Source organism: Stegodyphus dumicola, chromosome 6 (genome assembly GCF_044657685.1).
Source record: "Stegodyphus dumicola isolate Sdum_Otavi_A_Nest chromosome 6, ASM4465768v1".
In the NCBI taxonomy this organism is placed as follows: Eukaryota; Metazoa; Arthropoda; class Arachnida; order Araneae; family Eresidae; genus Stegodyphus; species Stegodyphus dumicola.
Window position 1 is genome coordinate 21,780,082 of NC_140773.1, and position 16,403 is coordinate 21,796,484.

Genomic DNA, 16,403 nt, shown 5'->3' on the forward strand with positions numbered 1-16,403 from the left:
TGAACTTCTCTCCCCCACAAGCTTGGAATTGTTGCACGCGCTTGTTGATGCTCGTTGTACTGGGTGTTGTTGTGAAGTCGTTTAGTTTGGTTCGCTGCATGTCACGGCGAATGTTATTGACAGATGAAGCCCCAAAGGAGTATTTAATGAATTTTTAATTCAGCTCTGAAGATTTCTGGGATTAAAATAAATTGGTTTACGGTTCGGAATTTTTAAGAAATGCTGTAGTAGAGTCTCACGTGTTTTGGTAACATACACTAAGTCAAGATTCATACTTAGACTTAAGGGACTTATCGCTATGTCCAGATAAGCAAACAGAAACGTATGAAAGGTGTAAAAGACCATTTTATTTAAAACTGAGTAAGTTGAACAGAAAGCACTATGCGTGCTTAAAATCAGCCAGCATGTATGGCGTCAATTCAAAAGTAGAATTTTAACCTTTTGAGGCCGGGGCTTTGGTAGCAGTAAAAGCTACCAAAGGAAGGGGAATTTTGAACCGAATGCTTTTCCCCCCTTTAAGAAATCACCTCCTATTTGCAACAAAGATTCTTGTGTGTAGTTTAATGGATTCCCAGAGGGGTGCATCTATGTCGCAAAAGGAAGACCTTTGAAAGAGATAAGTGGTTAAAACCCTAGGGACGTCAAATTTGGCATTTCACCCCCACTTTTCAGCCTGGAAAATGGGGGCAAAAGGCATGGCCACTAAAGTGGACAACCCCGTCTTTTCAAAGAAAAGACTCTATGGCCACTATAATGGCCATCCCGTCTTCAAAAGGTTAAATTGAACTAAATCTAAGTAACTACTAGCCAGACGCTACACACAAGTTGGCCTTTAACCTACACCGGCGTGATAGCACTATCAGCAAAAACAAAGCAATGCCGTAGACAGATACGCGTAACTTAGAATGCAACTAGTAACGTGGTCTTCAGCAGGCAGAATACGCTCTGACTAAAACAGATTCAAATTCTGAGTTAAATTACACTCGAGGTAATTTACATTCTGGCAGGGAAACAGAAAGAGAGAAGTGACACTACAGATTCGTAACATAAAATAACTTAGTTAACATAAATAAACCTTACTCTATAAATGATGAAAATGTGTTACGTGTGGCCTTTGAAGTGGTAGAATTATTAGAAGATATTTTTTACTAGTTTAATTCGAACTAAAACTCTGAATTTTATAGATTAATTTTTTTAATCTAATATTTTATAACATCTAGCCTGAGAATGTAAAATATGCCTGCCGTCCGTGGATAATTTTTCTGCGGTCTTCCGTTCACCCCGAGAGAATAACAAAAAATATCTTATTAAAATTTGAATTCCACCGAATACCGAGGCGTACATACGACCTTGAGAGGACTCATGAGATGGTCTGTTTATAAAAGTAATTTCTCACCCGGTGTTCAGAAAGTGACAGCCTATTTACAAATGGAATTAATATTTGTGCCACTCAAGATCAATGCGATGTTAGAGTGCGACTCAACTCTAAAGCAAAAATTCGGTGACGTGGGAATCACATTCCACAAATATTTGTTCACACTTTTCCCAGAAAGCCACAAATTTTGCATCGTGCATGATTTCCAAGTTCAGTAATGCGCACCAGAGTGAACAACTTCCTTCCAGTGCCCAATGAGATCCAGGTTAATAAGCATTCGTCTGACCTTTGTTCTGAAAATTGCTAGTCTTAAGATATCCGAAAGCTTCTTTTGTAGGTAAAAAATGTTAAGTTTTGGGAAAGATATGGATATCCTTACCTTGCTTCCTTTCGTTTTCTTAAAGAATTACAATATTAGGAGAGATTTAATGCATTTTTACAATCATTACACCAAGTATGAAAATGTCTTTATGTTTCTTGCGGCTCTCATTATCGTATACTGATGACTATTTGACCCACTTGGCACTATGATTTTGACGTGCCTGGTATGAAATGTCGGCTAGTTTGACTACTTGTACTTGTAAGTTATCTTTGATGCAGCTCTTTCTTAACTAATTAACAAAGCAAAAAGCAGAAGTAGATAAAATATGTAATCATTTATTAAAAACTACTGCTTATTATTTGAAACCAAAGCGATATAATGTTGCTAGATGAAATTTCCTGATTGTAAAACAAACTAGACACAATACAACTCTTGGTTTCCTGGCAATTCACACAAGTAATGTATCGATGACTAGAAGGACAAAGGAACAGCGCTCACAAACTCCCTCATCAAATTCTCTCTTCAAGATAATTGAGCCCTTAAAACAGTCTTCTAATACCAGATTTTGGGAACTTTGAAGACATTGTATCTCATTATCAACATTTATGATAATTCATTTTACTAACAATTAAGCTTAATTTAAACAATGTTCTATCTTTTCTTTGATTCACATCGCATACACTTGCTCTGAGAGTAAAGTAACTCAAATGTGGAGCACACCAAAGATAGTTAATTGTAGCTCGCGTTTTGTGGGGTGAAGGGGTTACCATGCTGACCATGAGAACTAGCGTCAGTTTATTTTTAAAAAATCATAAAGCTTTCGGATTTTATCTCGGATTATTTTTCAAGGGGGAGGGAGGGTTCAAAACAGGATTTGAAAAGTGATACAGACATTCAAAGTTATTCAATGCAAAATACCGTTAGATACTATAACGTCTTTGCGTAGCTAAGCCACCAACATAATACAAGTAAGAAATGTAAAGAAACCTCGCGTATAAAATACCGTGCTAGAAGATGCACACGATGTTAATGTTAATGGAACGCTTCGAAACTGTTGAGTTTGTTAATCAAAAATTCGTTAAAGTTTTACAAAATATGAAATAGATAATAAAATTAATTTCAAATTCCAAATTAGGGCTTCTAGATGCCCATATTCGAGTGGAGGACTACGTTATTCAGAATTTGATGTGTTTACGTTACGTTGTTTTATCACAATGCATTCATGCAGATTCTTCATTATTTAATTTCTTTAAACATTATGCAGGGCTCTGATATTTGGTGGCAACAATTTGAAAAGTGATTCAGACTTTTATAGTGAACCAACGCAAAATGGCAAAACGAAATTAATAGCCCTTTTTTGCTTTAAAAAAATGTTGGATGTTGCAATGATTCCCGTTTGGCCGCTCGAGGCTGGTAATTGGCTATGTAATAATTAGCTGTAAGAACACTCATATGTCATGTTTGAAAGATATTGATGTTTGGTAACTGTAACATTCAAGAGTTAAGCCTTGATTTCGAGAAGTAATCGACTTTTAATGGTAACCCACCAGAAACGGTTAACTAAAATAATGAATTTTAAATCTATGCCTGTGAGTAAGATGACTGCATCAGAACGATAATTCGCTGAAAGTTTATAACTCTTGAGTAAGGGAGCATAGCTTAAATACAAAAATTATGCGTTAATTTATGTTGAGCAGAGCTTGAATTTTACCTATGCTCAAAATTTTACCTAGATTTACATCTTATAATAAATCCTTATAGTTCTGTTTTTTCCTCACAAAGCGAGAAAAGTAGACACAGGGAACCTTTGACTACTCTGTGCCTAGAACCCTAGCTTTTCCTAACTGAGCGCTTAGGCTACTGTTAATTAACTATTTATATACCCGCTAGGCAATATCTCATTTCCTCTCTTTAATTATTTTGCTTTTAATTTTGCAGCAGATGTGATGAATTTTGGAATTAAAAGGAACAAAATAATGCTCGGTACAGACTCGCGTGAACGGCACAGAACGGAAAATTTTCAGAGAAGATTAGTTATATGCGACGTTGTCCTGAATATTTTGCATATACTGAATATCTGTACAATTTCATTTCCACTTTCATACACGCGTGCAGCTTAGGGAAAACATTAAATACGTACAATTGAACTTTAGAAAAACTAGTTAACAATTTTAAATCACTGCTACAGGCTAAATGAACATGTTTAAAATAAGTCAGACATGAAAGCAAAAGCATTGAAAGTGAAGATGAAAATAAGGAAACATTGGTACTAAATGTCATCCATCTGCTCATTTAAATTGCTATCTCTACAAGAGGAATATATCTGGACATTAAAAAAATGTTCGTCGATTAATCAACTGTTCAATGAATAAGCTATACATTCAATAAGATGCGGAAAAGATAATTGACATAGAGGTAGTTATATTTAGCGTGATGACAGCTGAAAGGTAGATACGAACCTAGAAATATGAGGAAAATAGTGTACTAACGGGTGGGGAGAGGAAATATCTTTCTTTTGGTGAAGATTTGTAGCAGCTGTATTCGCAAAGAATCCTTACATTTTGTTAAATTTCCTCAGGCGAGTAGAATGAAAAAAAGTGTCTGCCACCAGTTTCAGCTGTTAATTTACAGCCTGTTGGTTAACTGTTTATTTTGTTTAAGATAATTTTATAAGTGATCTAAAATACTTAAAATTTGAAAATGCTATTAGATTAATTTTGGGAAAATGTGTGTTTATTATCTACTTTCGTAAAATATGCTTTGAAATAAATCTTCGTAGAAAGATGAATGGAATTCATTGTTGAAGACTTATTTTTGTATTCTTCAGTGTTGTCAGTTTACCAACTACGTGTTTTGTACTAAATGCCGCATTAAATTGAAATCCCTTCCAATAAAAATCATTAATCATAATCTCTAAAAACAAAACCTTATGTGGACGCCAGACAACTTCCTTGTACTTCTTATTAAATTATACACTTTTTTATTGTTGTTGTAGTCATTAGGATTTTTGGAAGCAGAAAAGATGAAAAATTAGCAACCGCCTTCGCAGGGAATCGAACCACGGACCTGTGGAATACCGGCCCAGCGTGCTACCGTTACACCACGAAGGCACACTAGGGAAGTGGGAGAAATACCTTATAGCTGTACTTCAGTTAAATTTATTTCCTCGAATTATTCTAACTTAGGTTAGGTTAGGTTAATTAATTACGGCAAAGCCTCGAGGGCTATCTGCCTAAGGGGAAGGATGCCTTCGTGAAGGACTTTCTAAGGAAAACTGGCTCGTATACACGGTACACATGGGGAAAACCACGAAAACACCCATGCAGCCAGCCCGTTCGTGGGGATTCGAACCTAGGACCGAAATACCAGTGTTCAGCGACTTTACTGCTCGGCCGCTGGTGGGCTATTCTAACTTAATTAACTGATTCCTGGAGGCAAGTTGCAAATAACATCAAAAACTGCGCACTTTGAAATTAAATATCCCTATCAATTTTTTATGTATGGGAATCAAACTTCGTGTTTTTTATTTTTTCATAACCAGTATGAACCTTCTCCAAAGTATAGGAACCCGGAGTATAGGAAGGTTTAGGACTTCTATACTTGTATTTTAGACTCCTATACTGAATACCCTAATATAAGCATAGGGCGGTTTGGGATTGTTTAATAAGAGCTTGTTCTGCCTGCTGAAGGCCACGTTACTAACTGAAACTCTTCGATTGGAGTCTATCTGTGGCATTGCGTTATTCTTGCCATTGGAGCTTGTCACACCGGTATAGGTTTGAGCCAAATTGTGCGTTATTTATTCCGTGAAGCCTTTGCCTAATTTACTACTTAACTTAGTTTTAATTTGAATTCTTTACTTGTGAGTTACGCCATAAATGCTGGCTGCTTTTGTAAGCAAAAATAAGTGCCTTCTGTTACATAAATGAATTTGAATAAAAGGGTGTTTTACACTATCCTTACGTTCTCTGTTTTCTTATTGGACATAGTGATAAGTCGCGTAGCTTCAGCTTGGAGTCTTCTTTTAGTTTATGTTTTCCAAGAAGGTGAAACTCTTGGGAAGTCTTCAGAGTACATGGGTCATCAAAAAACACATTTTAAATGAGATTCAATAGTTAAGATACATTCGTATTACATTTCTCGTAAAACTTGACCTCGAAGTGATGAATAATTAAAGCGTTAAAAATACATTTAAGTACTAAGACATTAGTGGGGCATTAAAAAGCACATTTTACGTGGGCATTTTAAGAATTAATATAGAGGGTGTTTATAAAGTCCCGGACCCATTTTGATGTTTAATAACTCATAAAATAATAAAGATAGATTAAAATTAATAACATAAATGGTTAGATAGACTCAAAAAGTTTCATGACCCTTGTCAGTGAACTTCCACGTGTGCCCCCTTCGTCGCACGGAGAATATCAAGCCGATATTCAATTTCACGCCAGGTACCGGCAAGCATGTCGGCATCCACAGAGGCTAAATCGGTTGTCATTCTGGCTTTTAGGTCCTCCATATTCGACACTCTCCTCCTGTAAACGTTGTCCTTTATAAATCCCCAAAGGAAAAAGTCCAGCGGCGTTATATCAGGAGATCTGGGTGGCTAAGGAATTGGATCTCCTCGCCCAATCCATCTTCCTGTAAAATGGTCATTCAAAGAACTACGAACGATGGTACCCCAATGAGGTGGTGCACCATCTTGTTGCAAAAAGACATGTGGCTGAAGCTCTTCTAGTTGTAGAAATACGAAGTTTTCCAATATGTCTAAGTATACGACTGATGAGACCGTCTTTTCTGTAAAAAAAAGAAAGGCCCAATGACTCGGTCGTGCATTAGTCCACACCACACATTAACCTTTGGGGAAACCCTTTGTGCCTCACGGTATTCATGGGGGTTTTAAGATTCCCATATGCGCACATTATGGGACATTAAAAGAGGGGAAAATGCAATTAATAAGCAGACGATATTTAGAAAACCTGAAAAGGAAAATATATAAGTTATTCCATACAATAAATGGCATAAGTTTGTTTATATCTTCATTATTTATTAAACATCAAAATGGGTCCGGACACCCTGTATTATATTGTTAGCAAATTATTAAATATTATTTTACATAGGCTTATTTATTAGGTATAACGTCAGGGTTAATTTTTTTAAGGAGATAGATGGTTGGATGAAATTCAATTTAGGAAAAGGTAAGAAATAATTTTCTTTTTCCAACTTGAGGAACATATCGAATTTCCTCCAGGAATAAAACCAGTAGTACAGCGAAGCCTGTGTGGGCGGTCGTCAAGGGTGCTGCCAGTCGGACATTGTAATAAATGTCTCTTTCCTACTCTGGATTCCGCTCACGGAAAAAAGTCAGAGATCTGCTCGAAAGTGAAGGGGGCCTAGCTTTAATAAATGGCACCCGCGAAATACCAGAAACTAGAGTTCTCGTTCACCCTCTTGTTGGAATGCAGCGTCCGGCGCCGGTCAATCCTCTTACGCCGGCCACCCCTCTCCCTGAAGAACTCTAGTTTTATTCGGAACGCCCTCCTGTCCTGGTGGAAAAGGAGCACCTCGTTATGTGAGAGTCTGAAACTTTCCGTCTACCGCAATCAGTCTAAGTGAATTTGTATTGGAAACGTTAAAGTAGAATTGACGAGAAGTGCTAGGGCAGAGTTTAATGGTTAAAATTATTGGGGTTAACTTGAATTTGTTTGCAGTGCACAATCATACTGACACAAATTGTATTAAAAAAGAAAGTTGCCTCTTGTTTACAAATTAATTTTTCTGAAGCAGCTTCAGTCAGCTTGCTTGTTGTCAGTATTTTAATGGGATTGGTTTGTGCCAAAGCAATTTAATGTGAATAGTTTTTCAACTTTGTTGACCCGAGAGATGCATAAAACTATTTTCTCGACTCAGGAAATTTTTGTTAGATCGATTACCATTCCCAGAAAAGTAAAATGTGAAAAAAGTATTGAAAGTATGCCAGGAAAATGAAAAGAAAATCATTATTTTATTACAATTGTACTCGTGAAAATTAATTTGTTGCCTATTATTTTAAGTAGCAAAAACAATAAAAAATATTGTTTAATTACTTCTTTTAAATGTTAGTTTTGCTGTCATTTTGATTTTGAACCGCGGAACTCCGAAAAGAAGTGAATAGAAAATCGGGGTTCTGCAGGATTCTGGAAGTTGCAAGACTACTAGTCTTGTAACTTCCAGACTTCTTCTATGTCAGGAGCTTCTATTACAAACTTCCAACTATGTCAGGGGCGGAATACCTTAGAGGCTAACCGAGGCTGTAAAGCTCGTTCGGGCGCCAGTCTCAAATATGCATAAAAGGTTTTAATTTAGTCTGGATGCGCATGAATCGTGAAACTACGAGAGGAATTCATTGAAAACTCGAATTTCCCCAAAACTCAGTTTCAAGACTACGTTCTCTGCATCGATGTTTCTGTTATTCGAAATTATTGAATAAGTAATCCTTTCCTGATGCTTAGTACTAAAAGCATTATACACGACTTTTGCTGGAGGGGGGGGAGTCATCTTTCATACTTTCAAAAAAAAAGTTTGAAAGGTTTCAGATTTTAAATTGCGTCCAAAGGGGCGTTTTTTTAACATCTTGTATGTTACCCTTATTTATTAAATACCATGCTCTTCGCACCTAAAGCATAAAATCGAGTTCAAGAGCAATATCGCAAAATAATTTTAAATTAAGAATATCTTTAGAATTTCCGATACACAGTCTCGCGCGCTGGAGATAAAAAATTTTTCTCTGTACAATGTTGTCATTGCTCGCTTTGAAAACCTTGATTTTATTAATCAAAATTTCGTTAAAGTTTTACAAAATACGAAATTGATAATAAAACGAATTTCAAATGTGGGCTTTCAGATGCCCATATTCGCAGTAGGATTACGTCATTCAAAATTGAATGGCTCTAGGTACCGTTGTTTTATCACAATGCGAGAAACATACATGCATTTATACAGATTCTTCATTATTTAATTTCTTCAAATATAATATAGGGCGATAATATTTGGTGGCAACAGTTTGAAAAGTGAAACGGACATTCAGAGTAATTCGACGCAAAATCGCAAAATGAAAACAGTTCCTCAGGAACCCTTATTTATTAAATAAGGGTTCCTGAGGAACAAAGTCCCTCAGGAACAAAGCCGCTTTAGACTAAAAAAAGGAAAACAATTTCATTTGACCTTCTGATATCATAACATTGTCTCAAGAGTTATTCATCGATTAACAAAACTTATCGACTAAGTTCATGCATGGAACAATCCCGGAATTTTATCTGCACATGAGTCCAAATACAATGAGAACAATTTGCATTTGTAGAACTTTTAATTTTCGCTGCATCTCAGCTATGAGTTTGTTTTATTTTGATTGTTTTCATGCCTCATTTTATGCATAATTTAGCTCCACAAACTGAAGCCTCAGCGTAAAACAGATTAGAGTCCGTTAATGTAAGAGGAGGATGGGAACATCCTTGAGTTGATGATTTTTCTCACGTAGCGTTGATGAAATTGATAAAGATTTATAAGCTTTATCTGTGCGTTAAAGCTCAAAGTTAAGATTTAATTTATTTAGTAAGAGAATTTTCAGCCATAAATTTCAGTTGCATTATACGTATTTATTGATAATTTACCTTGCTTGTTAGGTAACGTCGAAATCAAGAAGTAGCCAAGGTGAATTGAGTTTTCAGAAATTCTTAGATTATTATTCGAAAACTGATACTTTATTAGTGGTTTCTATTACCTAGCGATCTTTTTCCCGTGTACGGATTCGAATTAGAAATGAATTCATCTTGTAGGGTTTCAAATAAATAGTGTAAAAAATATTAAAAAAATTATCATATTTTGTTACATTTAAATAGAATAAACTTGCAAATTACAGCACTTCACATCATTACGCCCACCAACATATCGGTAAGATGGATCATAACGAATATCTTACCTTTCATGCTGTAATGAATTATTTATATCAATAACTTTTTTTGGAACATGACTGATTCGAAACGAATTGGGTTTTACTTACATGCTTGGAAATACGAGTTTACACTAAGTCAGTAGCAGCGCACTTAAGCAGGAAAACATGACAGAAAGAATGATTCGTTCATTCATTATACGGCTGTAATCGTATACGTAAGCTAATTAAATCTGGTAAGAGTTTACAGTGTTATATATTGTTACGAATTTGCTATTTAAAAAACTAATGTTAGTTCAATTATAAATTAAATGGTTTTATTTCTCGCGCAGTACAGCGCGTGACGAATATTAAAAGAAAGCTAAGCCGGAAAATTGAAAATACAAGAGCGCGTGCATTAAATAAATAAATATCTCTTTTTGATTTCGAGGAAGTACTGGAAAATTCTAGCGCGTGATTTTAAAATCTTATAAAAGGAGGAAAACATCTCAGTTCGTGGTAGTTGCTGCTTAGTTTGTTGTTGTTTAGAAAACTGCTCTTGTTGATTGTAGCGAATTCGCGGATTAGCTTTCTTTAGCTGTTTTGAATTACGTTCTATTGGACATTTGAGTAGTTAAAAGATAAATACTGTGAGATATTGTAATACTGCATCATAACTTGAGAAAATTTAAGCATTTTGTTGTGATAATAATAAATTTTGTTCATTTTTCATCGGACTTGTGCATTCTTTTCGTAACGAACCCGTACGCACGCAACAATATTATTGTTTTTCACTGCATTTTAATAAAAAAGTAATCTGATGTGTATAGCACATGACCTTCCTTGTACATCCTATTAAATTATGTACATTTTTTGCTGCACTTCATTTGAAACGTATTGTTTCGAAATTCATTAGATATATCTTTTTCATTCTATGAATTCAGTTCTCACTTCGAGGCAACGCAAAAATACATAAAACTCAAAACGTCGTCATTAAAAAGTGTAAACTGCAGAAAACCAAAGCACCAAATACAGTTAAAATATAATTTTTTTTAAGAATAAATTTGGAGTTTTTACGCAAACACAAGCAATTCGACCCGCGGGCAGGAAGACAAAATTTTCGGTGCACAAAACTGATTAATAAAAAGTTAACTTTTAGTTCCCCCGGGTAAAAAGGACCTGAAATTCGTGCACCAACAGCATGTAACTGTAGTAAGTGTTGTTATTTTAAAGCTTTTGTTAAAAATAGAAGTTTACATATGCTTATTGAATTGGAATTTTGTATTGTAAATCATTCGAGTGCCACTGAGATGGTTTAAAAAATGGAAATTTTGCTTTTATTAAATTATTATTATTATTATTATTACTGTTACTACAGAATCACTCACCAAATCTTTTCTGTCTTACTTATACCTGGCTATTATTATGTCTGTTTGACTGTTATTCATTTGACAATGAAAATGACTACATAAGATGTTAAAATGATGATGAATAAATATTTTCACCACTTTATTTTTCATTCTCTAAAGAATTATTTATTTTAAAAATATTATTTACTCCCATTTGGGGGGGGGGGTATTTGAGTAATTTATATCGCAAACAACTAAATTTCAGTAACGAAATATAAATATATTTTACTCTGTATTCAAGTGTACTTTTGCATTTTCAACTGCAAATATTTATTAAACTAGAAGAAATAATATTTAATTTAAAGTTCTCTTGAGATGTTTTTTAATGCATCGAAAGGAGTGAAATCTAATTACAGAAGATTATAAAGTCATAAGGAGAGAAGAGGATTAGTAGGCAATTAGTCTTGCCTATATTAAGGAATTATTTTATAAGGAAAAAATTGTTTCTAGTAATGGAAGTAAGATTGCAATATTATGTTTTGTTTGTTTTATATTTTATCTGGATAAATGTAATGGATATGAGTTTTCGTCGTTTTCATTCAGAATCGCCGTTCACAAATTTATTATCATACATTAGCTATTACATTTTACGTAATCGTCACTTTCCTTTAGAATAAAACATCAGTTATGCAGTCACCATACACGGTGTATTCTCGGCTTGTGCAGACTGCATAAATTTCACAAAATCGGAGAAGTTCATGAAAGTACATGAAAATTAACGTTAAATGTTTAATGGTACAAGTGATGAACCGTTCTTGCAAAATATAGCATTGCTTATTCATCAGAGAATAGCAAAACATTTGAAATTTAAATATACATTAAGCTTCGGGATCAACTTTGCAGTTCATAAAAGCAGATAATCGTATTTCAGGCTGTCGTATAACCTATAAATTATTTTCAGAATGTGAATATTGAAAATCTCGTAATGAAATATGAATATCGCGTGATGAAATGAATATCGAAATTTTCGATAAAAGGTGCATGTACTTGAACAAGTTGCCAAATTAGTGGACTTCCGAGAACATGAAAGGTAGAAGAACTTGCTAATCCCCTCGAGTCATGGTGTATTTTTCAGGGGGTTAGTTGACTTTCCCCCTTGGAAGATCACTGCGGGGTGTCAGCCGAGTCCATAAACTACCGAGATTGGTCGACCCCAGTAAACCGCAGGGACCCCTGAATCCCGCTAATGCCTAATTAACGTGGGACTAGCCTCCCGTGGGGTCGTTTCTTGTTCTGGACCGAATGGCGTTCTGTTTCGCAGCGCCCCCTTTGGCTTTTAGGGTACTTATTATTTCTGTTCCGTCTCAAATGTTGCTTCCCACTCTCGTTTCAGACCTTCCCACTGCTGGTCTACAAATTAAGGTCTTTCCAAGGATGCACCCGAAATAAGGACTATGGAAGTATGGAAAGGAACCAACATCACAGGTAAGCCTCCTTGCTTTCTTTTGTTGTTCTAAATATAGAACTTAATAATAATAATATTCGGGCATGCAAGTATTACTTAGACATTAAAAATATGTCTTTGTTTCTGAAATTTTATATTTCACGTGTTATTTTTGCACGAAGACTGCAGTTTCTACTTCTTTTGAAGGTAAATCATTCAAAAATAATTCCCTCCCCCATTGTTTCTATAGGCTGTTAGGTCACAGAACGAATATCTTGGCAAAAATTTTGCAATGATGACTATTATTCAGTGTCGGATTGATTTAAAGCCTTTTTTGCTTTGAAAGATACAGAAAGAGTAAATACAGTTCATCCGAGTAAAAACTGAATACAAGAAAGAATATTGGACGTATATTTGAACGAAATTATTTTTAAGTTGTTTAATCTTTTTCTGAAGGCGTCCGCCGATAGGGCGTACTGGTATAGCAGTTCTCATTTCTTATGCTTATTATATTATGGGCTCAACAAAGTCGCAGCTAGGATTTTCAGCGCCCAGGGACAACTGAAGATTTCGCGCCCCCTACTGCTTGCCAAGGATGGAAAACATTTAATTCTAAAATGTCGTAAGCAGTTAATTGCGTAACTGACTAAATGATTTGTGGGGGAAATTGCTAGGGCATGAAATGTATAGTTTCGAACCTTTGAAGTATTTTGAGCTTTCCACAAACGTTGCCCGCAGTGATTCCTTTTTTATGCATTTCTGAAAGTATAATTTTTGAAATATTTTATGTTGTCCCTGAGTTATTCTTAATAAATAGATAGACTGCCTACAAATTCTCAGGACTAAGTAGTACATACGTTCAGACGCCTGCTTGAATCTTTAAGAATACTGTTGCGGTTTTCTAAATCTCTTCAGTGTTATTAACGTAATGAGATGGCGGGATTTCACTTTAGAGAAAGGGAATAATCTGCAGGTGGCAAATCTGCTGAATGACAGAAGTTGAGATCTGTGACATTTTTCCGTTCTAAAAACTGCTGAACGAAAATGAAATTGTGCAATGGCGCACTGTGGTGTAGGAGAAATCAGTTATTCAGGTGAACTTTATCTGAAGTGCATCCATTACAGCTTTATAAAATATGTAGTTCGCCATGTATCCCTCAGGAACTATCTAATTCATTTTTAATCAATAAAGGTCACCACCATAGTTTTTACTGCAGATTTCTGAAACCAGAGTTTCTTTATCCGTGGTGAAACTTTCGCAGCCTGATCAGATAAATGGCATTTTGTCTTAGGACCATAAGCAAAGAACCACTTTCTGCAGTCACAATTTGTTTGAAAAAATAAGGATTAATATCAGCTAGTTGAATCGGTGTCCGCCGATAACATCGCGGCAAAAACATCGCGGACGAAAACGTCGCGGAGAAAACAACGCAAGGCGAAAACGTCGTGCTACAAAACATCGCAAAGAGAAAACATCGCAGTTCTAAAACATCGTGGTACAAAACATCGCCGTCGAAAATAAAGCGGTTCAAAAACTTCGCAGTTTAAAAACATCATCGTCGAAAATATGGTGGTAAAAAATAAAGTATCTACAAATCATCGCATCACGATAACATCAAAAATATACTTTTTTTCAGGTTTTAATAATTGTAAATGGATATTCCCATAATGATTTATGAGCGCAAGGTGTAAAGAAGTATAATTTTTAATTTCGCATTTTTTTATTAACTAATAAATTTTTGCTGAATAAGTAAGAAGGAAACTTAAGCATAGAAAATTAAATGCAACTTACAGATTATACTTTTCATGAAAAATTACCAGTAAAACTTTATAAAAATGATTTATTAATGGCCTTTGTTAGTTAATAATGTCGGTTTAAAATTTTATTAAGTGCTATAAGTTGCATTAATTTTCTATGCTTAAGTTTCCTTTTTATTTTCTCAGCAAAAATTTATTAATTAATAAAAAATATGGAAGTAAAAATTATCCTTCATTCCATCTTGCGCTCACAAATCACTATGGGAATATCCATTTACAGTTACTAAGCATGTCTGCGATGTTATCGTCATGCGATGATTTGTAGATACTTTATTTTTTACCACGATATTTTCGACGACGATGTTTTTAAACTGCGAAGTTTTTGAACCTCTTTATTTTGGACGACGATGTTTTGTACCACGATGTTTTAGAACTGCGATGTTTTCTCTTTGCGATGTTTTCTCCAGCGATGTTTTGTAGCACGACGTTTTCGCCTTGCGTTGTTTTCTCCGCGACGTTTTCGTCTGCGATGTTTTTGCCGCGATGTTTTTGGCTGTAACCAGTTGAATCAAATCATGACTGAATTCGACTCCTTTCTGTTCTGTTATCAATGCGTGAAGGGCTAAACGCTTCTTTCTTTTGGCTTATTCCGCTACGGTTTTTGTGAACATTGTCTTTACTTAGGTGAAAACGACTGGTCGAAAAGATTGGTGAAGATTTTTCAGCAACAACTGTCGACCTTTTTCTATGTTTTCCTACCATCGTGACTGCGAAGTGCGATGGTATCTGGGTTTAACATCGATGTCTCTGCATCCATTACGAAATCGTCTGTACCAAAGAACAACTTTGAACCATGTTAATGTTTGATTCCTGTATTAACAACTGAAATGTGTGCTGTACTGTTATCCCCACTTTGTAGCAAAACTTTATAGCTATTTTAACTATTTGCTCAGCTTTCGAATCTGTGATAGCAAATATGCACTGGATCAAAACAACAATTAACTGCATAGAACATTCTATCCGTTTTTGGAAGACATTTTAGATAAAGCAGCCTGAGATATCAATGCTGTCAATTGCCGTTTAGGGGATTTTCTGTTTAGCAAGTTTGCTTCAGTTTGTTTGAAAAAAAAAAAAAAAAAAAAACGAAATCGTGAAACTTTGTGGATGTACTTTCTGACGTAATATTATCCAATATGATTCCTAATTCTTTTGTGTTTATATTCAGGGCTGGATTTAAACTTGATAAGTCCCTAAGCTATTTGAGATATGGGGATCTTTATATAAGTCCAGATATTATACCCCCGTCAGTGCCAAATATGATTTTGAGGGGCCTTAAGCTATAATTTGTGTTGCTGATACGTAAATCCTGCACTGTTTATATTGTTGGATGTAAATATGCGTCATCTTTAATACCTCTCTGTATAAATGTCATTTTGCTTAGGTTGATATTCTGCAGGTAGTTTTTATTAGATATTTATATGGTTTACAAGCAGCTATGTGTGAAACTCTGCCAATATGAAACACTGCTTGACATCTTCGTTCCTCGTGTTTGAAAATTTTGTATGTGCTTGCCTCAGACCGAACACGTATTTCTGTAAAGTTTAATAGCTCTGAAATATAGTGTGTCGTTTACTAATATTACAAACCATATATTGTAGTAGTACTTAATGAGAGTTAGTGACGCAGTGTTCCTTGCAGATTCAGAGATAGTAATGCACTTTTTTTCTCTCGCAAATTGCTTTCGCTGTAGAGGTATGAAAAAGGACCACTTTTTGTCATATATGGACTCAGATTTATAAATTAAGGGGGCTCATACACCTTAAACACCTTATGAGCTTCGAATTATGTGACTGTTGCAAGAATTGAGATATTTTACTTATTTTAAAAGTAATTACCTCCACCTTTTTACAGCTGACTACATAATATAGCTGCTTTGGAAACTAGTAACCAGAAAGTTTCTGTTGCCACAAATATTTTTGTAATTTAATCCGCTTTGTGATAAAACTTTTCGTCATTTTTCCATCTTGCGCGCATGATATTTTAAAAATGGCTAATGGTACATACTTGAAATTGGATGGAATTCTTTATATGGGCACTATTTTCTAACTGAACCAAAAATCTGATGAATATCTTAATATTAAAAAAATTTATGCACGAAAACATTACAGATTTTTTTAATAAAATACATTTTATAAACTCAACTCCAAATAAAATAAAAATTTAACTTGAAATTCTCAGTTTTTTTTGGTTTA

The 16,403-nt window shown here is 35.0% G+C and overlaps 1 protein-coding gene across 6 annotated transcripts in view; it reads left to right on the plus strand.

The window, feature by feature from the left end:
* The window catches only part of LOC118192366 (plexin-B-like), a 447,998-nt gene that overhangs the window by 276,059 nt on the left and 155,536 nt on the right, over positions 1-16,403 (plus strand). For 5 of the 6 annotated variants that reach the window (XM_085818164.1, XM_035363312.2, XM_035363314.2 and 2 more), the window contains exon 3: positions 12,343-12,434. The exons of the other annotated variant lie outside the window; for it this stretch is intronic. The gene's annotated coding sequence lies outside the window, so the exon portion shown is untranslated. The remainder of the gene's footprint in view (positions 1-12,342; positions 12,435-16,403) is intronic. 6 annotated transcript variants of the gene reach the window in all.